At 46.2% G+C, this 23,846-nt stretch overlaps 1 protein-coding gene and 1 pseudogene across 3 annotated transcripts in view; one reads left to right on the top strand and one right to left on the bottom strand.

Annotated features, from left to right (window-relative positions):
• LOC139240874 (TRAF family member-associated NF-kappa-B activator) overlaps window positions 1-23,846 on the top strand; it is a 222,872-nt gene that overhangs the window by 42,336 nt on the left and 156,690 nt on the right. The gene's annotated exons all lie outside the window — the stretch shown is intronic.
• LOC139240883 (chymotrypsin-like elastase family member 1) lies at window positions 5,017-13,865 on the bottom strand (annotated as a pseudogene).

Below are 23,846 nucleotides of genomic sequence, written 5' to 3'. Positions count from 1 at the left end.
TCCTTTATGACGTAGCGAATGTTTACGTTAACTCTCACAACTTCCATCTATTCTATGTCTTTCTATAAGAAATTGTCTTAAAGATACATAAACAAAGTTGAAGTCTTAACTTGAAAACAACAGAAAATAGTTGTCATAGTGCAGAATGCTGTAACATTTCAGCAGGGTACCAAAACATTAAAATTTCTCAGCATCTAATACCAGTCTGAGGAGACACTTTGGCTCCAATTCTATCATAACGATGTAAACACAGTATTCTTCGCGTCACAGTTTTAGTCGCATAACCACATATATTTTGTACAACCCTGATTTCCAACAACTCATTCAAGGATTTTGGAGAGGAAACAGAGGTTGGAGATGGGGCAGTAATTTGTAAGGACAGATGGGTCGAGAGTGAGCTTTTTGAGGGGCGGGGGCTGATGATGATGGTTTTGAAAGGAAGGGGGACAGTATCTGAGGAGACAATGTCAGCCAGCATAGGGGCCAGAAAAGGAATTTGAGTGGTCAGCGATTTAGTGGAATTGGGGTCAAGGGAGCAGGAGCTGGGTCTCATGGATGAGATGAGCTTGGAGAGAGAATGGGTGGAGATGGGAGAGAAACTAGAGAGATACAGGGGTATCGGGCTCGGGCAAGGGGGAACTTGAGGGGAGGTTGGCTTGGTGAGTAAGGGGAAGGGCTGAGGCAGTTAATACAGTAGCATGTCTCAAACTACCTTACTCTGCCTCATAGCAACAGTACTTTCTGGATACAATAAAGTATGAGTAATCCCAAATTGTATTCAGCATAACTGTCCGGGGCAAGTGTGGTTAGAGCTTTTGCCTCAGTGCTTTCCTTTTGTGACAGTGTATGGTGTGTGTCTTCCTAACTGTGTGTCTTTTACTTGCTAACATAACAATATGTGGTCATTATCACAGTGCTGTCTGCGGCCACCATCTCGCCGTAGGCAACTAGGCCCCATATAGCAGTGCCTGGTCTCCAGTCGTCTTGGACCCCCTTGCCACTGGACCAAGACCTTGCTCAGCTAAGCCCGTGTGGTAGCCGGTGTACAACGGCCACCCCACGTTAAAAGGACTCACGCACAGGCATCTTCCACTCCTTTAACATGAAGTTCGGGACCTGGAACGTCAGGGCCCTCATGGACAACTCCAACAGCGACAAGCTGGAACGCCGCACTGCCATAGTTGCCCGGGAACATAGCCCACCTGTGACAGAGAGTGTGGTTCTTGTATTGGACTTTACAGCCACCTAAGAACTCATGTTAAGAGTAGAAGCAAGTCTTCCTCGATTCTGAGGGACTGCCTATGATGATGATGGAACTAAGTGTTTCACCAGTGGGAGGAGGAGGGGTGGTGGATAGCTGCTGTGTGTGTCTGTGTCTACTGTGTCTAGGGTTCGAGGTGGGCCAGAATTCCTTGTGCTTGGTCTATTATTGGCCCTACAATGACAAGTGCCATGGGTATTGATGTCGTGACTGCCTGGCTTCTACGCTGCATGAGTCTGGAGGAGTCCGTGTTCCATGTTTATGTTCAGTGCGAGGTTGCAGCTCCTCTTCCATTATTTGAAGGAGCTGCTCCTCAAATTTTGGTTGCACTTCAGTCCCACGCTCCTGATCTTTGGGCACCCTGTGTGGAGGGGAGCGGCCTCCTTGTAGGACTGCTCCTGGGCATGGGGGCCATCAACCGGTCCAGGCAGTGGGCGGTCGAGGGGGTCGCTCAGCCCGACTGCCTGCCTCTCTTCCGTGGCTACATCCAAGCCAGGGTGTCCCTGGAGATGGAGCACGCGGTGTCCACCGGTACGCTCGCGGCCTTCCGTGAGAGGTGGGCGCCGGAGGGACTGGAGTGTATCATCACGCCCAGCAACCAAATTTTAATTTGATTGTTAAAGTTTAAAAGTTAATTTGTTTAATTTGCCGGTTTTAGTGCCCCCCCCGTTAACAAGGGGGCACTTGATTTATAGGTTCACAAAAATAATTGTGGAACTGTTCCAGGCACTTGATTTAAAGTTTCTACTCAAATAGTTGTATGCTGCATGACACATTTGTACTCGTTTGAGCAGGATGGCTGGAGAGACATCTTCATTGTCCTGCCATTCCGCCAGCATTCCCAGAGATCTATATGGGAGCAGGTTTTGGGCAGCAGTGAGTTATTGAAACCCATGTGGTACAGCGGTTTCAATCTGATTCCCCAACATGGTAAGTTCAAGCAACACAGGCTGCTGTGGATTGGCAGTTCTGGTCGCCGTATTATAGGAAGGACGTGATTGCACTAGAGAGGGTGCAGAGGAGATTTACTAGGATGCTGCCTGGAATGCAGAATCTTAGTTATGAGGACAGATTGGATAGGCTGGGTTTCTTCTCATTGGAACAGAGGAGGTTGAGGGGAGAACTTATTGAGGTGTACAAAATATTGAGGGGCCTGGACATAGTGGATAGTAAGGATCTATTTCCATTGGTGGAGGGGTCTATAACAAGGGGGCATAGTTTTAAGGTGGTTGGTGGAAGGTTTAGAGGGGATTTGAGGGGGGGCTTCTTTACACAGAGGGTTGTGGGGATCTGGAACTCGCTGCCTGGAAGAGTGGTGGATGCAGAAACCCTCACCACTTTTAAGAGATGGTTGGATGGGCACTTAAAGTGCAGTAACCTGCAGGGTTACGGACCTAGAGCTGGTAATTGAGATTAGACTGGATGACCTTTTGTTGGCCGGCGCAGATATAATGGTAGGTACTGCAGGGAATCAAATACGGCCAGCATGATCTCCTGAACTAGTTTCGATCGCCTGGATGGGTTAGAGAGGAATTTTCCCAGATTTTTTCTCCCTAAATTGACCTGGGTTTTTATCTGGTTTTTGCCTCCCAGGAGATCATATGGCTCCAGTTGGGGTGGAATGTAGAATGTTTCAGTGTAAGGGGTGTTGCAGTTGTGTGAGGCGGGCTGGTTGGGCTTTCCGCCATTGTTCATAGGTTTACATGTAACCTTCAGGGCTGCTGACCGAGGGCCGTGTGGCTCTTTGTCGGCCGGCGCGGACACAATGGGCCGAGATAGCCTCCTTCTGCACTGTAAATTTCTATGTTTCTAAATCGTGAGATCCCCAATGTATTCATGAAGGAAACTATTCCTGAGCGTAGGACCTCGTCCAAGGGGTGGGGGGCTCCATTACAGAGGGCGCTGGGACAGCCTTGCTTGGGACACAGTCTGTAGCACTTCACAGATGCGGGTGCTGGAATTCTTCATCGACGTCCCCAGCTGTGCAGAGCTACCGAACTGCATTTGTATGCAGGCCCCGTGATGTGCAAATCCCTGGGCTCAGCAGCTGCAGGCGCCCTCAAGGTGACCCTCTGGCCAGTGGGTTATGTTGCCTTCAATTCCACCTGCAGTTGCTCCTCCTTACTTTGGGATCCCAGTGCTTGCCGCTATGAAGTGATGCAGAGGTGCTTGGTTGAGGTTGATCATTGTGTTCTGACACTACCTTCTTTTGGACACCGAGAGGAACAGAACAAGAGCGTATTTCCGCGTGTTGGCAGTAAGGTGCCTCTAGAATGCTAGCAGTAAAACACAGCTTTACATGGCAAGATGTTGTCCTGTTTTAGGATGCAGTGTATGCCTTTGGGTGAGGGAGTGAATGAGTGCGTTTATGTGAGAAATTATGAAAAGCAAATAATGAACTTGGAGGGAAGCCACTGACTCACAGCTTAGTTGAGCCCCTCCTGTCTGTATTCAGTGGCTCCGGTTATGTGCACCCTTCTCCTGCAAGCAGGTAGAACAGGGACAGATGTTGGAATAAGGAAAGAAAGAACCACCTGCATTTATATGGCACTTTATCAAGTCCTCAGAATGGCCCAAAGCAGCTCACAGCCAATGGATTACGTTTCCAGTGCAGACCCTGTTGTGTCGGCAAAAATAGCAGCCAAAATGCACACAGCAAGATCCCAACCACAGCAAATGAGTGAATGACCAGTGCATCTGTTTTGGTAGGTTTGGTTGAGGGAGGAATATTGGTCAAGACACCGGGAGCACTTCCTGTTCTTCAAATAGTGCTATGGGATCTTTTACAGTCCATCTGAATAGGTAGATGTCTTAACGCTTCAACCCGAAAGACAGGACTTCTGACAAATCAACGCTCCCTCAGAACTGCACTGAAGTGTTAGTCAAAATTACATTCTCAAATCAAGGCATCTGTGAGATGTGTGTGACCCAAGTGTCCAGAAGCAGCCACCTTATGAGAGCGTGTAAACATGCAGCATGTTTTGATGTTTGTGGCTTGCCACATTTCATGGGTCGTAGGGCAATTGCATTGAAATTGCACCCTTGCAGCGCGCAGCTGTAAAACATGGGGATTTGGAAAGCAGATGAGCAGTTGTTATCGAGATAGGAATTCTCCCTTTGTGATACTCAGATTGAAATGTTATTAGGATGCTTGTAAGACAACACTCTTACATTATGCATACTGTCAGCAACCTTTGGCAGCCTTGCATAGCCCAGCAGATTCGTCCTCATCAACCCACAGTTTTGGGCCACAGGCCAGACATTGGCTCACTTGATCACCTCGATCTAAGCTGCCCTGGCAGTATTCTTGACTGGAGATCAGCCTTTCACTCCAAAATGATTCCTGCTTCTACATAACACTTCCAAAGCATCATCTTGGAATGACGCTGTTCTGCCTTTGTGCATCGCTCCTGCCATGTTTTAAATTTGCAGCCAGTTCCCTTCTAAAGACAATCAGCAGTCTTTAAGAGCTAAGACTGAACAACCCGCCCCCTGACCCACGCATGCTTCCAGTGTTCCTTGTGCTTTGCGCCAGGAGTGCAGGACAATTGCATTTACATGAAGATTGCATTATTGCGAAAGGTCAGCGCAGTGCATCGCAGCGTCTGAAGAGCAGCAGTCCCCATTATTATCAGTCACACTACGCATTCATTTTCAGAGGCAAGAAGAAGAAAAGAATATTTCTTTTTGATGAAATGTATTTTATTGATGGTACTTTATTGATACACAGTGAAGCTCCAGATCCCTGGTATGAATCACCATCCTTCAGCCATCAACCTTTAATGATAACCTGAAAAATAAAACCGGATTATTGAAGTCACATTCATTGTTTCTGAAACTTGCGCCTTTCCAAGTGTGCTTGAGTCGATAGGCTGCCACTCATAACCTCGCCTCGCTTTGACTTCAATGGGTATGGAGCAGTACTCACTGAAATACAGGCCCCCATCTCATTTGGTTCTGACTTTCAGTCGTGAAGCATCAGGTCAGCTTCACTTCTGGAAACATTCTCTATCATGCGTATTTGATGTTATTTTCAGAAATTCATGGGATAGGTTTCGATGGAGGGCCCTTCAGCCCATTTGATCTCATTCTTCCAGAGTACCAACCATTACAGCACCATTCCCATCACCCATTACAGCAGCTGTTTCGTAAAGGAGTCCATTGTCCTGGCCTCAACCACCCTTCCTGGTAACCCCATTCTAGCTGTTGGTTGATCTAGAATCATAAAATCATAGAAAAATTACGATACAGAAGGAGGCCATTCGGCCCATCGTATCCGTGCCAGTCGAAAAAGAGCTACCCAGCCTAATCCCACCTTCCAGCTCTTGGTCCGTAACCTTGTAGGTCACGGCTCTTTAAGTGCACATCCAAGTACTTTTTAAATGTGGTGAGGGTTTCCGCCTCTACCACCCTTTCAGGCAGCGAGTTCCAGACCCCCATCACCCTCTGGGTGAAATTGTATTTCCTCATCTCCGCTCTCATCATCAGAGGCAGTCCCTCGGAATCGAGGAAGACTTGCTTCCACTCTTAAAATGAGTCCCTAGGTGGCTGAACAGTCCAATACGAGAACCACAGTCCCTGTCACAGGTGGGACAGATAATCGTTGAGGGAAAGGGTGGGTGGGACAGGTTTGCCGCACGCTCCTTCCGCTGCCTGCGCTTGGTTTCTGCATGCTCTCGGCGATGAGACTCGAGGTGCTCAGCACCCTCCCGGATGCAATTATCTCCCCTCTAATCCTTGTACCAACTACTTTAAATCTATGCCCCCTGGTTATTGACCTCTCTGCTAAGGGAAATAGGTCCTTGCTATCCACTCTATCGAGGCCCCTCATAATTTTATACACCTCTGTGTGTTAATAAATATATTTTTTAATGCAGTAATGTGACGGAGAGCTATACGAAGACTGAACACTGTTAAATGTTCCTCATTGTGTTGAGTGAGTTGCTGGCCCCTTGAAGTGAAGGACTGAGGTGAATCTAGCCTCCAGTAAATTGCCCCGATGCTAATTCATTTCTTGCCTGGCCATTGTCACGTGGTCCAAATAGTTTTTAAAACTAACTGAAGTTAAAAATTGGACTGATTTTATCTAAACAGCTTTATTGGTGGTTTAAACCTAAAAAGTTTTTTTAAAGCAAATATAGACATTTTATTTTTAAAAATACTGCTGGAAGTGGAAATATTGTTACAAGAATTAAAAATCTTGACTCACCTCGTTGATCCAATCTATCTGAGCTGAGACACGGGTCCACGCCGTTGGTTTCTTGTAGAATCTGCATCCTCCTGCATAGATAAAGCTGGTCACTCCGTGGATATAGTACTTCCCACCCTGCTCACAGTTCAGAGGACCGCCAGAATCCCCCTGTGGAGGGAAAAAGAGAGAAATCCCATTGGCATTCTGTTCCTCTAAATACTGTTGTCTCTGTTAGAACATATGGACAGAAGAAAGATTGGTTCATTGACCCAGCAAGCCCATTCCTTCCACACAGCATGTACAATCTACCCAATCATAAATTCTATCTGTCATGTATGTAGAGCATGTATACTAACTGTATAGTCACATAAGGTTAGCCACCAGAGGGCACTGCGGTGGGAGACCTGAAGGTCACCTGCATAGGTGTGCAGGGCCCAGTATAAAAGACTGCCCACCATGCTTGTGCCTCACTCTGGAGTTACAATAAATGGGACAAAGGTCACAACAGCTCAAGTACAATACTAGACCTCATGGATTCATTCATAAGAGTATTAAGGACATAACAGTATCCCACCCATTTAATCTCCCAAGAGAAGGTTCTCTATTAATACTCTCTCATAATCCAAATGTAATCAAGTGAAATTTGAAAATATTTTCTTTTCAACCCTGCTCTGCTGGGCTCTGCTGCCAACACAGCCCTCCCTGGCCTCCTACCTTGGGAACTATCATGCCCATGTATCATCCCAGTATATGCCTATCTGTGTGAAACCAAACCAGTTGATTCTTTAAGAGATAATAGCCATTTCAATAACTAATATATTAGATGTGGATAAGTTGCTCTGAACCCATTTGCCGTTTAGAAAGAAAGACTTGGATTTATATAGCGCCCTTGTCTCAAAGCGTTTTACAGCCAGTGAAGTACTTTTGGAGTGTAGTCACGTGTTTAGTGGAGTAAAATATATCAAATCAATATTGAGCACTCCAGGTCAGGTATAGCAGGCAGACAGATTAGCGCTAGCATTTCCTACAGACAAGTCAGCATTTCCAGGTTTCTGTTTGCTTGTCAGCTTTTGTTCAATGCATAATTTAACGTACTTGCACTGCTTAGATTGCGCCAGAATATTCCCAAACTATTTTCTCTATGTGCAGCCATGCAGAACGTTTGCATGAGCAGCTGTGCAACCAGCTGACTCTCGAACTGTATCTCTGGCAGTTTGATACATCAGACAAGTATTGGCAAAGAGGCGGAGGTTTGCTGCAGCCATTGCCCCAGTATCTTAGCAGCTACAGTATTTTAGCTCTTGATCAAGGCAGAGTTGGAACAATGTTTATTGTAACAGCAAGTTTCCGTACAGGCCACCACAGCTTTTATTTGCGTTCTGTCCGCGCATCAGCGCTTGCTGACAAAAACAACCCATCCTGGCCACTTCCCCACGAATGCTGCAGGAATACCATCGCGCATTGGTTCAATTCCAGCACATCTGCAGCCGTGTAAATTGTGCACATGCATGCCTGCCCATTTGGTACACGTGTGTGTACACAGCTCCCGCGTTGACATGAGACCCAGCGGTGTGCAAGTGCTTCAACCCTTCAGGACCAAGCAGACCTCCGCCACCCGCACCAAATGTGTTCATGCAAATTGCACTCTGGAAACAAAACAATATAAAATATAATAAAGCAGAGATATGCAGCAGACTGATGAGAAACAAACTGGAAGGACTAATGAGAAACAGACTGGAGAGAGCGATGCAAAATATATTGGAGAGAGTGATGTAAAATGTACAATTAGGGAGGAGATGCCTAGATACCAACCGTTAGTACTTGACTGCTACATGAGAGGGCGAGAGGGGAGAATGGCAAAGAGAACTATACCAGTAACCAATGACTAGCATTGGAGCAGTTTTATTTAAAAGCTTGTCAGCACTTTTGAGTATTCTGGGTTGGCATATATAACATGGTTAGATCCAGATTCCTTGCTGATGTGTCTGAACCCAAACCTCAGAACAGCCACAATTGTACCAGTGATTCTTTGTGTTTGTCACACTTGCCCGAGTGAGACAGGTCATTTACTTCAGGCTTCCCAAGAGAGAGAGAGAGTGGAGAATTTCACTTCATGGGTCTGGGCTGGATTCAAATCCCAGTTCTCGGTGTAGAAGGTCAGCCGACTGAATCATTGCATCACATAATCCCCTCATGATTTTTATTTTTGATGTATGAGTTAACGTTATTTATCAAGTCAAAGATGTTGGTTTACATTTTCACTACTGGATTCGCCACTGGGATTTCACAACAAGCTCACAGTAACTCTGAATTACGCGGGTCAGTTGGTACCAATCAAGGAACTTATTTCACACTTTACTGCAGTTTCTTCTTGCATTAAAAAGAAAGACAGACTTGCATTTATATAGCGCCTTTCACAACCATCGAACATCTCAAAGCGCTTTGCAGCCACTGCAGTACTTTTGGAGTGTAGTCACTGTTGTAATGTCAAGCATTGCCAAGAAAGGACCACATGATTTTGACTTTCTCAATATAAACAATAGATTATTACTTTGTCCCATTGAAGGACAACATCTGAGACCATTACCTGGCAGCCTGAGACAAAACCATCTCCGCCTGTAGAATGCCTTGCCTCCGTCAGCCGTCTTTCTGCATTTCTACTGACTTTTCAAACTAAAGCTTGATATCCCCTAACTACTAGTTCTTCATTTATCTAATCTGCTTTCTAGCTCGTTTCAATCTTGGGTAGTGTCCTGAGCTAACTCCTAGGTTTCTCAAAATTTTTTAACACCCATTAGCAAATTGAAGGACATTTGATGGGACCCAACTGTTAGGCCTACATGTGTGAATTTCTGAACTATGCTGATGACCTTTGAATGTCAATTAGTGTGAATTAGGGCGGTTTTATGCTGTGGCTTAGCGCCCACTAGGAACTGGGTTGAGACTGCCGCAAACTCATTCCATTTAAGACCCTCACAGGCAGCAGACAGGGATGACAATCATCCCAACAGTCTGGGCTAAATTTCAAGCAAGGTCGCAAAGATGAAAGGAGAGTGTGTGAACCTAGTGCAGCGGCTATCCGGAGAATCATTTGTTTTAATCTTACTCTAGGCATTGATTCAACATGAAACATAGAAACATAGAAAATAGGTGCAGGACCAGGCCATTCGGCTCTTCGGGCCTGCACCGCCATTCAATATGATCATGGCTGATCATGTACCCCACCCCTACCTTCTCTCCATACCACCTGATCCCTTTAGCCTCTTAATAATGTGTCTGTCTGTTTTGTCTTCCCAATTCCCAATGGTGGCTGATCTGACTCTTCCTTTGGCCAATAGGGTAAGTGAATGAGGTACAGACACCACTGCAACATCCACTACCAATGGCACTGTGCTCAGCTGGCATAAGCTGCCCTTCTTGTTGGGTGAGATAAACCATGTATTTGGAGACTTTTTCGAGACAGATACTGCATACCTGCTGTTCTTCAGTTGAGCGTTAGGTGGCTTTTTATTATAACGCTCATGTTTCACCTGCTAAGTAACACGAATAGCTCAATTTGAAGAGCCAATACAGATATGATTGACCGAATGGTCAATTAATGATAATTTCTATAATACTAGGAGAAGAATTTTCAAGCATCGATCCAAAAGCACCTACTAAATGTCTAACCCCATCCAATGGCAAAGCATAGGTAGTCGTTTGACAGGATCTCTCCCTTTGTTAGCAATAATCCAAGCTGTACTGCTTCATTGAGAACTGCATCTTGAGCAAGGCGAACCATTGCGATGTCATTCCTATACAACATATATAGCTTTTCAATGTTTTATTTATGAACAGAACGTGACATATCTCATAATATAATAATTTAGCTTACGTTACCCACCACACATTAAAAAAATCCACGCACAGGCATCTTCCACCCTTCAAGATTTAGTTCGGGATCTGGAATATTGGGTCCTTCATTGAAACACCTGTGAACTTTTTGGCGTGGAAGCAAGTCATCCTCGACTCGAGGGACTGCCGATGATGATGATGATGATTTAGCTTATGATAAAAGATAAATCTACACGCCACATTGAAGGCTCTAGAAACAAAACCAAGAGCCCAGAGTCCTTGGTTGTGTAGACGATTTCCTTTTTTAGGACATCCTATGGGGAGGGGTGGGGGGGGGGGGGGGAGGGTGGTGATAGCAGCGTACAGTTCAAATCGCTTTGGTGATTTACATCATTCAAGATGTTGAGAAACCACAAAATAGCAGCTTATTCAAATACCAGGCCAGGTTTAAATTTTTGTCAGCGAATATTTATACTTATCAAGACAAGAGATCTCAGTGCTTGGAAATGGAACGGTTTCCCATTTTAGTTACAGCATGAAGCACCCTCAGGTTAGGTACAGCACAGCCAGCTGCAGAATGAAGTTCCCTTCACTGCTTTTAATTATTATTACATTGCTGACAGATAACTAATTTGCACTTACCCAATGGAAAAGTCTCCATTCCAATTCTTATTCAGCACAACTTTATCGACCAATATGTACTGTTCAAAACCTTCCATCATGTAAATGTTGTGGTCACCCAGCGCAACACGGTAGGTCAAGCCGAGTCTGTTTATCAATGAAAGAAACTGTAAGCCATTGTAAAATAAAGTAAGGTCCTTCCAAACCGCTGGCGTGAGGGCCTCCCCAATCTCCCACGGAGGGGAGAGCAGCGAAAAAAACGGAGATACCACTGAGAAAACTCGGCGGCAGCCAGCGGTAGGACCATCAATTTCGGCCCCGAAATGTACATACAGTGATTGTTATATTCCAGCTTGTAAAATCAGAGAGCAGGAGGGAAGTATGAGCCCTATCAAGGTGAGAAAAAGTAAGGAGGACACTCCTAGTAATTAGTGCTTTTCTGTATTCTTCATAACTGTATATCAGTAAATATTCATTTTCTGTTTCCTTGGATGGTTTTTTCGCTATATACAATGCTCTATTATTTTCCAAGATATCTTTGCTGCTCTCTTCCTTTTCTGGTTTCTTTGAGCCATGCACCAGCTGTGGATGAATGGGATTGACAATCTGCTTCCAGTACCACACACTCAGAGGTGCGTTAATTACACTCGTGGACCATGTACAGCAGACACCTCAAGTCGCTGGAGAAATACCACCAATGATGTCTCCGCAAGATCCTGCAAATCCCCTAGGAGGACAGACGCACCAACGTTAGTGTCCTCGACCAGGCCAACATTCCCAGCATCGAAGCACTGACCACACTCGACCAGCTCCGCTGCGCAGGCCACATTGTTCGCATGCCCGACACGAGACTCCCAATGCAAGCGCTCTACTCGGAACTCCTTCACGGCAAACGAGCCAAAGGTGGGCCGAGGAAACATTTCAAGGACACCCTCAAAGCCTCCTTGATAAAGTGCAGCATCTCCACCGACACCTGGGAGTCCCTGGCCAAAGACCACCCTAACTGGAGGAAGTGCATCCAGGAGGGCGCTGAGCACCTCGAGTCTCGTCGCCGAGAGCATGCAGAAACCAAGTGCAGGCAGCGGAAGGAGCGTGCGGCAAACCAGCCCCACCCACCCTTTCCCTCAACGACTGTCTGTCCCACCTGTGACAGGGACTGTAATTCCTATATTGGACTGTTCAGCCACCTAAGGACTAATTTTTAGATGGAAGCAAGTCTTCCTCGATTCCGAGGGACTGCCTATGATGATGAAAGTAACCCAGGGATGACTGGTCATCTGACTTTTATTCAAATTCCATTGGATATTTGGTGAAGGGTAGATCTAGCAAGAGCTACAGAAGGAGAAAGGATAGAGAGTAAATGTGGGACAGGTTACAAACTACACACAGTCATATGCGTCAAAGAATGAAATTTAAATCATTTACACATCTACACAGTCATCACCCATCTGGAATGAACCAGAGTGCCTCGACACGTATGATACCAGTTACTAGATAAGCCTTGAAGCGAAACCTGTTTTTAAAAAAAAACATTTAATTGTCCAGAAAGTTTCTTCCCACATTCATTCAGAAAATATTAATATCAAATATATATGAAAACTTATCTCATACAATACATAAAAATGGATCATCATTGATATAAACCTCTGACCCAGAGGCTCCCATTTGACACTGAGAATGGACCTCCTTTTCTAAATCAGGTAGTTGGTCATTTTCATGAACGCAGAAAGATAAGAATAGGAAACGTTTCATACCTGCCACGGCTAAGCATTGGGTTAAGCTTTAACTCCTCCAATGATACGTTGATTCTCGAAGCACTGCCCTGCATTGAAAGAATTAAGACAACATTTTATGAATATAATCTGTTGCACATTTGTCAAGTCTTGCCACTTCATATACAGAGTGTATGATAGTCATACGATGGCTGGTGCTGAACAATGTACATGTGCTGTTCACTGTTCAGTGGCGTTTAGATTCATGTGCAACTGAATAACCACACAGTGGATTGTTTAATCGTGTGATCTACAATATATTGCATGTATTACACTGCAATATAGGATCTGATACCATTTGTCTTGACTACAACACCTTGCTGCCTTCAGATGGCACATATGCATGTTTGAGCCACGTTACAATTGACAGCAGTTATCGGTCTGCATTATTTCCCTGTCCCAATACAAAGAAAGAACTTGGCATTTATATAACGCCTTTCATATCCACAGGACGTCCAAAGGCACTTCACAGCTAATGAAGTACTTCTGAAGTGTAGTCGCTGATGTTTTGTAGGTAAACATGGCAGCCAATACACGCACAATAAGGTCCCACAAACAACAATGAGATAAATGACCAGATAATCTATGTTTTAGTGATGTTGATTGCTGAATAAATGTTGGCCAAGACTCCGAGAGAGCCTCCTGCTCTTCTTGTGCCGTGGAATCTTTAACATCCGCCTGAGAGGGCAGACAGAGCCTCGGTTTAACATATAATTTGAAAAACGGGCAAATTCGACAGTGCAACGCTCCCTCAGTACTGCACTGAAGTGCCAGTCTACATAATGTGCTCATGTCTCTGAAGCAGCTCCATAGATCACTCTTCCCAAACGCTTTCCTTTATCAGGGTGTGAGTAAAGCTACCACCCTCTGGTATGGCTGGGACTAGCTGTACCCTCGTATAGCAGGGAAGCGATCCATACAGAAGGCAGACCTTCTCTTGGAGTTACTTCACAAGACTTGCTCTTATGTGGAGACACCTCTATTATAAGTCTACATCAGAGATAGAAGTAGTAGAAGAGATTTTGCGTTCATGTAAAATGAGCCAGAGGAGTCCAGATTCCACTGAACCAGATTGGATCCATGGTGACCAAAGTAATGCCTGCTCAACATCCAGTTATACTGCAAGACACAAACATTTTTACTCACCAAACAGGACAAGGCTCACTAAGATTACCAGTCTCAACATTTTGGTAGTTCTGCGGGTTGTGTGCTCAGACTGCTCTTGCTCTGTGGCTTCACTTTAATACCCCTGTTTTAATCTAAGGAATGATGGGAATTGGCAGTAACTTGCCAATTAATCTATCAACTGTGGGAAAGACACCGACTGTACAGCAAGATATGTTGGAATACACATTAGTTATTCTAATATCGCTGTTAATATGGGAAGGATTACAGCTGGTTTCGATTCAAATACCAAGTAAATCAACGAGTTGAATTTTTATCTCCCTCCCCCTCCCAAAGGTGCTAATGCCTCGCTCAGGGTCGCTGAAGGCACTGCTACTCTGGCTGAGATCAGCAAATTAGGTGTCAGCCGTGGCTCAGTGGGTAGCACTCTCACACACCCTACCCCCACCCCTCCCCAAGTCAGAAGATTGTGGGTTCAAATTCTGCAGGACTTGAGCACAAAATCTAAGCTGACACTCCAGTGCAGTGCTGAGGGAGTGCTGCCCTGTCAGAGGTGCTATCCTTTGGGCGAGATGCTAAACCACGGTCCTGTCTTCCTTCTCGGGTCGACACTAAAAAAATCGCATGGCACGATTCAAAGAAAGCAGGGCAGTCGTCCCAGTTTACTTTCAGCAATTTTTATCCTTCAAGCAACACTATTTATCTCATTACTGTTTGTGGGACCTGTTGAGACCTTTTTGTTGATACAAGTGCAAATAGGAACAAGTTATAGAAACAAAGAAACATAGAAAATAGGTGCAGGAGCAGGCCATTCAGCCCTTCTAGCCTGCACCGCCATTCAATGAGTTCATGGCTGAACATGAAACTTCAGTACCCCCTTCCTGCTTTCACGCCATACCCCTTGATCCCCCGAGTAGTAAGGACTTCATCTAACTCCCTTTTGAATATATTTAGTGAATTGGCCTCAACTACTTTCTGTGGTAGAGAATTCCACAGGTTCACCACTCTCTGGGTGAAGAAGTTTCTCCTTATCTCGGTCCTAAATGGCTTACCCCTTATCCTCAGACTGTGACCCCTGGTTCTGGACTTCCCCAACATTGGGAACATTCTTCCTGCATCCAACCTGTCCAAACCCGTCAGAATTTTAAACGTTTCTATGAGGTCCCCTCTCACTCTTCTGAACTCCAGTGAATACAAGCCCAGTTGATCCAGTCTTTCTTGATGGGTCAGTCCCACCATCCCGGGAATCAGTCTGGTGAATCTTCGCTGCACTCCCTCAATAGCAAGAATGTCCTTCCTCAAGTTAGGAGACCAAAACTGTACACAATACTCCAGGTGAGGCCTCACCAAGGCCCTGTACAACTGTAGCAACACCTCCCTGCCCCTGTACTCAAATCCCCTCGCTATGAAGGCCAACATGCCATTTGCTTTCTTAACCGCCTGCTGTACCTGCATGCCAACCTTCAATGACTGATGTACCATGACACCCAGGTCTCGTTGCACCTTCCCTTTTCCTAATCTGTCACCATTCAGATAATAGTCCGTCTCTCTGTTTTTACCACCAAAGTGGATAACCTCACATTTATCCACATTATACTTCATCTGCCACGCATTTGCCCACTCACCTAACCTATCCAAGTCACTCTGCAGCCTCATAGCATCCTCCTCGCAGCTCATACTGCCACCCAACTTAGTGTCATCCGCAAATTTGGAGATACTACATTTAATCCCCTCGTCTAAATCATTAATGTACAATGTAAACAACTGGGGCCCCAGCACAGAACCCTGCGGTACCCCACTAGTCACTGCCTGCCATTCCGAAAAGTACCCATTTACTCCTACTCTTTGCTTCCTGTCTGACAACCAGTTCTCAATCCACGTCAGCACACTACCCCCAATCCCATGTGCTTTAACTTTGCACATTAATCTCCTGTGTGGGACCTTGTCGAAAGCCTTCTGAAAGTCCAAATATACCACATCAACTGATACTCCTTTGTCCACTTTATTGGAAACATCCTCAAAAAATTCCAGAAGATTTGTCAAGCACGATCTCCCTTTCACAAATCCATGCTGACTTGGACCTATCATGTCACCATTTTCCAAATGCGCTGCTATGACATCCTTAATAATTGATTCCATCATTTTACCCACTACTGAGGTCAGGCTGACCGGTCTATAATTCCCTGCTTTCTCTCTCCCTCCTTTTTTAAAAAGTGGGGTTACATTGGCTACCCTCCACTCGATAGGAACTGATCCAGAGTCAATGGAATGTTGGAAAATGACTGTCAATGCATCCGCTATTTCCAAGGCCACCTCCTTAAGTACTCTGGGATGCAGTCCATCAGGCCCTGGGGATTTATCGGCCTTCAATCCCATCAATTTCCCCAACACAATTTCCCGACTAATAAAGATTTCCCTCAGTTCCTCCTCCTTACTCGACCCTCTGACCACTTTTATATCCGGAAGGTTGTTTGTGTCCTCCTTAGTGAATACTGAACCAAAGTACTTGTTCAATTGGTCTGCCATTTCTTTGTTCCCCGTTATGACTTCCCCTGATTCTGACTGCAGGGGACCTACGTTTGTCTTTACTAACCTTTTTCTCTTTACATACCTATAGAAACTTTTGCAATCCGCCTTAATGTTCCCTGCAAGCTTCTTCTCGTACTCCATTTTCCCTGCCCTAATCAAACCCTTTGTCCTCTTCCGCTGAGTTCTAAATTTCTCCCAGTCCCCAGGTTCGCTGCTATTTCTGGCCAATTTGTATGCCATTTCCTTGGCTTTAATACTATCCCTGATTTCCCTAGATAGCCACGGTTGAGCCACCTTCCCTTTTTTATTTTTACGCCAGACAGGAATGTACAATTGTTGTAATTCATCCATGCGGTCTCTAAATGTCTGCCATTGCCCATCCACAGTCAACCCCTTAAGTATCATTAGCCAATCTATCTTAGACAATTCATGCCTCATACCTTCAAAGTTACCCTTCTTTAAGTTCTGGACCATGGTCTCCGAATTAACTGTTTCATTCTCCATCCTAATGCAGAATTCCACCATATTATGGTCACTCTTCCCCAAGGGGCCTCGCATAATGAGATTGCTAATTAATCCTCTCTCATTACACAACACCCAGTCTAAGATGGCCTCCCCCCTAGTTGGTTCCTCGACATATTGGTCTAGAAAACCATCCCTTATGCACTCCAGGAAATCCTCCTCCACCGTATTGCTTCCAGTTTGGCTGGCCCAATCTATGTGCATATTAAAGTCACCCATTATAACTGCTGCACCTTTATTGCATGCACTCCTAATTTCCTGTTTGATGCCCTCCCCAACATCACTACTACTGTTTGGAGGTCTGTACACAACTCCCACTAACGATTTTTGCCCTTTAGTGTTCTGCAGCTCTACCCATATAGATTCCACATCATCCAAGCTAATGTCTTTCCTAACTATTGCATTAATCTCCTCTTTAACCAGCAATGCTACCCCACCTCCTTTTCCTTTTATTCTATCCTTCCTGAATGTTGAATACCCTTGGATGTTGAGTTCCCAGCCCTGATCATCCTGGAGCCACGTCTCCGTAATCCCAATCACATCATATTTGTTAACATCTATTTGCACAGTTAATTCATCCACTTTATTGCGGATACTCCTTGCATTAAGACACAAAGCCTTCAGGCTTGCTTTTTTAACACCCTTTGTCCTTTGAGAATTTTGCTGTACAGTGGCCCTTTTTGTTCTTTGCCTTGGGTTTCTCTGCCCTCCACTTTTCCTCATCTCCTTTCTGTCTTTTGCTTTTGCCTCATTTTTGTCTCCCTGCATAGGTTCCCATCCCCCTGCAATATTAGTTTAACTCCTCCCCAACAGCACTAGCAAACACTCCCCCTAGGACATTGGTTCCGGTCCTGCCCAGGTGCAGACCGTCCGGTTTGTACTGGTCCCACCTCCCCCAGAACCGGTTCCAATGCCCCAAGAATTTGAATCCCTCCCTGCTGCACCACTGCTCAAGCCATGTATTCATCGGCGCTATCCTGCGATTCCTACTCTGACTAGCATGTGGCACTGGTAGCAATCCCGAGATTACTACTTTTGAGGTCCTACTTTTTAATTTAGCTCCTAGCTCCTTAAATTCTTTTCGTAGGACCTCATCCCTTTTTTTACCTATGTCGTTGGTACCAATGTGCACCAGGACAACTGGCTGTTCTCCCTCCCTTTTCAGAATGTCCTGCACCCGCTCCAAGACATCCTTGACCCTTGCACCAGGGAGGCAACATACCATCCTGGAGTCTCGGTTGCGTCCGCAGAAACGCCTATCTATTCCCCTCACCATCGAATCCCCTATCACTATCGCGCTCCCAATCTTTTTCCTGCCCTCCTTTGCAGCAGAGCCACCTACGGTGCCATGAACTTGGCTGCTGCTGCCCCCCTGGTGAGTCATCCTCCCCAACAGTACTCAAAGCAGTGTATCTGTTTTGCAGGGGGATGACCACAGGGGACCCCTGCACTATCTTTCTTGCACTGCTCTTCCTGCTGGTCTTCCATTCCCTATCTGGCTGTGGACCCTTCTCCTGCGGTAAGACCAACTCACTACACGTGATACTCACGTCATTCTCAGCATCGTGGATGCTCCAGAGTGAATCCACCCTCAGCTCCAATTCCGCAACGTGGACCGTCAAAAGCTCGAGGCGGATACACTTCCCACACACGTAGCGCCCAGGGACACCGGAAGTGTCCCCGAGTTCCCACATGGTACAGGAGGAGCATATCACATGGCCGAGCTCTCCTGCCATGTCTTAACCTTAGATACCCTTAAATTGGTAATTACAATGTTACAGTTCACTTACTGATATAAAAAATAAAAGAAAAGCTACTCACCAATCACCAGCCAATCATTTACCCCATTGGCTGTGACGTCACTTTTTGATTACTTTCTACTTCTATTTTGCTTTCTCTCCCGCTGTAGCTGCACCGGTCGCCTTTATAGGCCGCTCCCCTCTCACCAACTGCCGCTGGCTCTCGATCTCCCGCTGGGCCTTTTATAGGTCGCTCCCCTCTCACCAACTGCTGCTGGCTCTCGATCTCCCGCTGGGCCTTTTATAGGTCGCTCCCCTCTCACCAACTGCCGCTGGCTCTCGATCTCCCGCTGGGCCTTTTATAGGTCGCTCCCCTCTCACCAACTGCTGCTGGCTCTCGATCTCCCGCTGGGCCTTTTATAGGCCGCTCCCCTCTCACCAACTGCCGCTGGCTCTCGATCTCCCGCTGGGCCTTTTATAGGTCGCTCCCCTCTCACCAACTGCTGCTGGCTCTCGATCTCCCGCTGGGCCTTTTATAGGTCGCTCCCCTCTCACCCACTGCCGCTGGCTCTCGATCTCCTGCTGGGCCTTTTATAGGTCGCTCCCCTCTCACCAACTGCTGCTGGCTCGCGATCTCCCGCTGGGCCTTTTATAGGTCGCTCCCCTCTCACCAACTGCTGCTGGCTCTCGATCTCCCACTGGGCCTTTTATAGGTCGCTCCCCTCTCACCAACTGCTGCTGGCTCTCGATCTCCCGCTGGGCCTTTTATAGGCCGCTCCCCTCTCACCAACTGCTGCTGGCTCTCGATCTCCCGCTGGGCCTTTTATAGGCCGCTCCCCTCTCACCAACTGCCGCTGGCTCTCGATCTCCCGCTGGGCCTTTTATAGGCTGCTCCCCTCTCACCCACTGCCGCTGGCTCTCGATCTCCCGCTGGGCCTTTTATAGGCTGCTCCCCTCTCACCAACTGCTGCTGGCTCTCGATCTCCCGCTGGGCCTTTTACAGGCCGCTCCCGCGTCTCACCAACTGCTGCTGGCTCTCGATCTCCCGCTGGGCCTTTTATAGGTCGCTCCCCTCTCACCAACTGCCGCTGGCTCTCGATCTCCCGCTGGGCCTTTTATAGGTCGCTCCCCTCTCACCAACTGCTGCTGGCTCTCGATCTCCCACTGGGCCTTTTATAGGTCGCTCCCCTCTCACCAACTGCCGCTGGCTCTCGATCTCCCGCTGGGCCTTTTATAGGCTGCTCCCCTCTCACCAACTGCCGCTGGCTCTCGATCTCCCGCTGGGCCTTTTATAGGTCGCTCCCCTCTCACCAACTGCTGCTGGCTCTCGATCTCCCACTGGGCCTTTTATAGGTCGCTCCCCTCTCACCAACTGCTGCTGGCTCTCGATCTCCCGCTGGGCCTTTTATAGGTCGCTCCCCTCTCACCAACTGCTGCTGGCTCTCGATCTCCCGCTGGGCCTTTTATAGGTCGCTCCCCTCTCACCAACTGCCGCTGGCTCTCGATCTCCCGCTGGGCCTTTTATAGGCTGCTCCCCTCTCACCCACTGCCGCTGGCTCTCGATCTCCCGCTGGGCCTTTTATAGGCCGCTCCCCTCTCACCAACTGCTGCTGGCTCTCGATCTCCCGCTGGGCCTTTTATAGGTCGCTCCCGCCTCTCACCAACTGCTGCTGGCTCTCGATCTCCCGCTGGGCCTTTTATAGGCCGCTCCTGCGTCTCACCAACTGCCGCTGGCTCTCGATCTCCCGCTGGGCCTTTTATAGATCGCTCCCCTCTCACCAACTGCTGCTGGCTCTCGATCTCCCGCTGGGCCTTTTATAGGCTGCTCCCCTCTCACCAACTGCTGCTGGCTCTCGATCTCCCGCTGGGCCTTTTATAGGCTGCTCCCCTCTCACCCACTGCCGCATATCTCGGATTTGAAGGTTGGATTGCCCTCTGCTAAACTGTGAACTGAATATTTTAAACAATCAGAGAAATAATAAAGCAGGGAGCAGTTAACACTGCTTAAGATACCTTACAGCAAGCAAGTACTAGAGACTGATTTGTAATAATGGAGAAACACTGACAATGTCTAAAGTGTTTGAGCTTCCATCAATACCCTTTGATTGCATTGCAGCCTGGGAAATCCAACTCCATTATTCTGTATACATTCAGAGAAGCAATACCATTTCAAGATGGTGACCAAACCTATACTTTTGGTGTGTGTAACTTTTAAAAATCTGTTCCTACCTCAAGGGTAATCAGTCCCCTGATACTGTAGAGGAAGAAAATCATCTATGTTGAATATTGGAAGGAAAATTGCCAGTTGGGTCAGATCAACAGGTTTTTAGGTTTTTGTTTTCCACCAGACTTCAAAATGGCTGCCTCATTTCTGGAAGTTAAAATGAGAACTCAATTTGGGGATAAGAACATAAGAAATAGGAGGAGTAGGCCATTTGGTCGCTCTAGCCTGCTCCACCATTTAATAAGATCATGGCTGATCTGATCATGGACTCAGCTCCACTTCCCTGCCCGTTCCCCATAACCCTTTATTCCCTTATCGCTCAAAAATCCATCTATCTCCGCCTTAAATATATTCAGTGACCCGGCCTCCACAGCTCTCTGGGGCAGAGAATTCCACAGATTTACAACCTTCTGAGAGAATAAATTCCCCCTCATAGTTTTAAATGGGCAGCCCTTATTCTGAGACTATGTCCCCTAGTTTTAGTTTCCCCTGAGTGGAAATATCCTCTCTGCATCCACCTTGTCGAGCCCCCTCATTATCTTATATGTTTCGATAAGATTACCTCTTATTATTCGGAACTCCAATGAGTATAGGCCAAAACAACTCAACCTATCTTCATAAGTTAACCCCCTCATTTCCAGAAGCAACCTAGTGAACCTTCTCTGAACAGCCTCCATTGCAAGGATATCCTTCCTTAAATATGGAGACCAAAACTGTACGCAGTACTCCAGGTGTGGCCTCACCAATACCCTGTACAGTTGTAGCAGGACTTCTCTGCTTTTATACTCTATCCCCCTTGCAATAAAGGCCAACATTCCATTTGCCTTCCTGATTACTTGCTGCACCTGCATACTAACTTTTTGTGTTTCATGCACGAGGACCCCCAGGTCCCTCTGCACTGCAGCATTTTGTAATCTCCATTTAAATAATAATATGCTTTTTTATTTTTCCTGCCGAAGTGGATAACCTCACACTTGCCCACATTATACTCCATCTGCCAAATGTTTGCCCACTCACTTAGCCTGTCTATATCCCTTTGCAGATTTTTTGTGACCTCCTCACAATTTGCTTTCCCGCCCATCTTTGTATCATCAGCAAACTTGGCTACATTACACTCGGTCCCTTCATCCAAGTCATTAATATAGATTGTAAATAGTTGAGGACCCAGCATCGATCCCTGTGGCACCTCACTAGTTACCATTTCCCATGTATATGGATGAGTACGTATATGTATGTTTGGAGAGCGAGCCTGGAGCTGTGGACAAATCAAAAAATGCTAGCCACCGCAACAGGTCCCTCTGTACTGCAGCACTTTGCAATTTTTCTCCATTTAAATTATAATTTGCTTTTCTATTATTTCTGTCACAGTGGATAACCTCACATTTTCCCACATTATACTCCATCAGCCATATTTTTGCCCACTCACTTAGCCTGTCTATATCCCTTTGCAGATTTTCTGCATCCTCCTCACAATTTACTTTCCCACCCATCTTTGTATCATCAGCAAACTTGGCTACATTACACTTGGTCCATTCATCCAAGTCATTAATATAGTTGTAAATAGTTGAGGCCCCAGCACCGATTCCCTGTGGCACCCCACTAGTTACTGTTTGCCAACCGGAAAATGACTCATTTATCCTGACTCTCTGTTTTCTGTTAGTCAGCCAATCCTCTATCCATGCTAATATATCACCCCCAACCCCGTGAAATTTTATCTTGTGCAGTAACCTTTTATGTGGCACCTTATCGAATGCCTTCTGGAAATCCAAATACACCACAACCACTGGTTCCCCCTTATCCACCCTGCTCATTACATCCTCAAAGAACTCCAGCAAATTTGTCAAACATGATTTCCCTTTCATAAAACCACGTTGACTCTGCTTGATTGAATTATGCTTTTCCAAATATCCTGCTAATGCTTCCTTAATAATGTACTTCAGCATTTTCCCAACGATGTTCGGCTATCCATGCAACTCAGTGATATGATTGCACAATCACCCCATAACCATAGTTACAGGTTCAAGGGCTAAAGATGTCTATTCCTCAAACCTCCTTTCCCAACGCATTTATTCCTCAACAAGGGGGAGGGGGTAAGTAAGAGCAGTGGTAGAAGTAGAGCAGTCAGCCTTTGGAAGAGGCCAGGAAGCTCTGAAGCGAAAGTTTGGCTCCACATTCAAGCACATGTGTGATAGTCAGCAGTTTTTACACCATTTGTATCAAACTAATGGATTAGAGAAAGACAAGAAGGAAATAAGCAACAACACTTCCGCAACTAGAACATAGATTTTATTATCGCAGCAAGTATCTTTCAATATCAGATAAGGCAAAAACAAATATTCAGCAGTGCTCGACAGTAGAAAACAGCATTTATTAGAAACAGCTACAACCGATAGTTAAGAAAAAAGCCTTTAGGGAAAGTTAAATTCCAGCTCTGTGCTTTGTCCTCCTCCAGTGTTCTCCCCTTCGCCCAGTAATGACTCGTGCTGGACTATGGATCGATCGTCATTCAAATAGTCATTCTTATGTGAGCTTACACAATATATACCAGCAGGCTATTCGATCCCCACAATGCACGCCCTATCCTCACTTCACTGGACCAAATACAATGATAACAGCAGGGCTCACTGGACATAAAGGACGCAAAGAAAGAACTTGTATTCATATAGCACCTTTCAGTATCTGAAAAAGTCACACAGCGCTTTATAGCAAATGAAGTACTTTGAGGATAGCCATTGTTCTAATGTAGGAAATGCAGCAGCCAATCTGCACACTGCAAGCTCCCACAAACAGCAAGGCAATAAATGACCAGATCGTTGTTTGAGGTGCTGGTTGAGGAATAAATATTAGCCAGGACATCAGTGAGGAGCAGGGTTCCTGGCTGAGTTTCCCCTCCTTTGCCCACTGAAATGAATCGTAGTGTCCTGACTATTACCCCAGCTAACAAAGCACAGACTGGGAATTGAACTCGGCCCCTTCCTGATCGTCAACACTCAGTATCACATTGATTCACCAAGCCATCAGGAGCGTT

The sequence above is a fragment of the Pristiophorus japonicus genome, chromosome X (assembly GCF_044704955.1).
Source record: "Pristiophorus japonicus isolate sPriJap1 chromosome X, sPriJap1.hap1, whole genome shotgun sequence".
NCBI classification, from domain to species: Eukaryota; Metazoa; Chordata; class Chondrichthyes; family Pristiophoridae; genus Pristiophorus; species Pristiophorus japonicus.
This window is presented reverse-complemented; position numbering and strand designations above follow the sequence as displayed.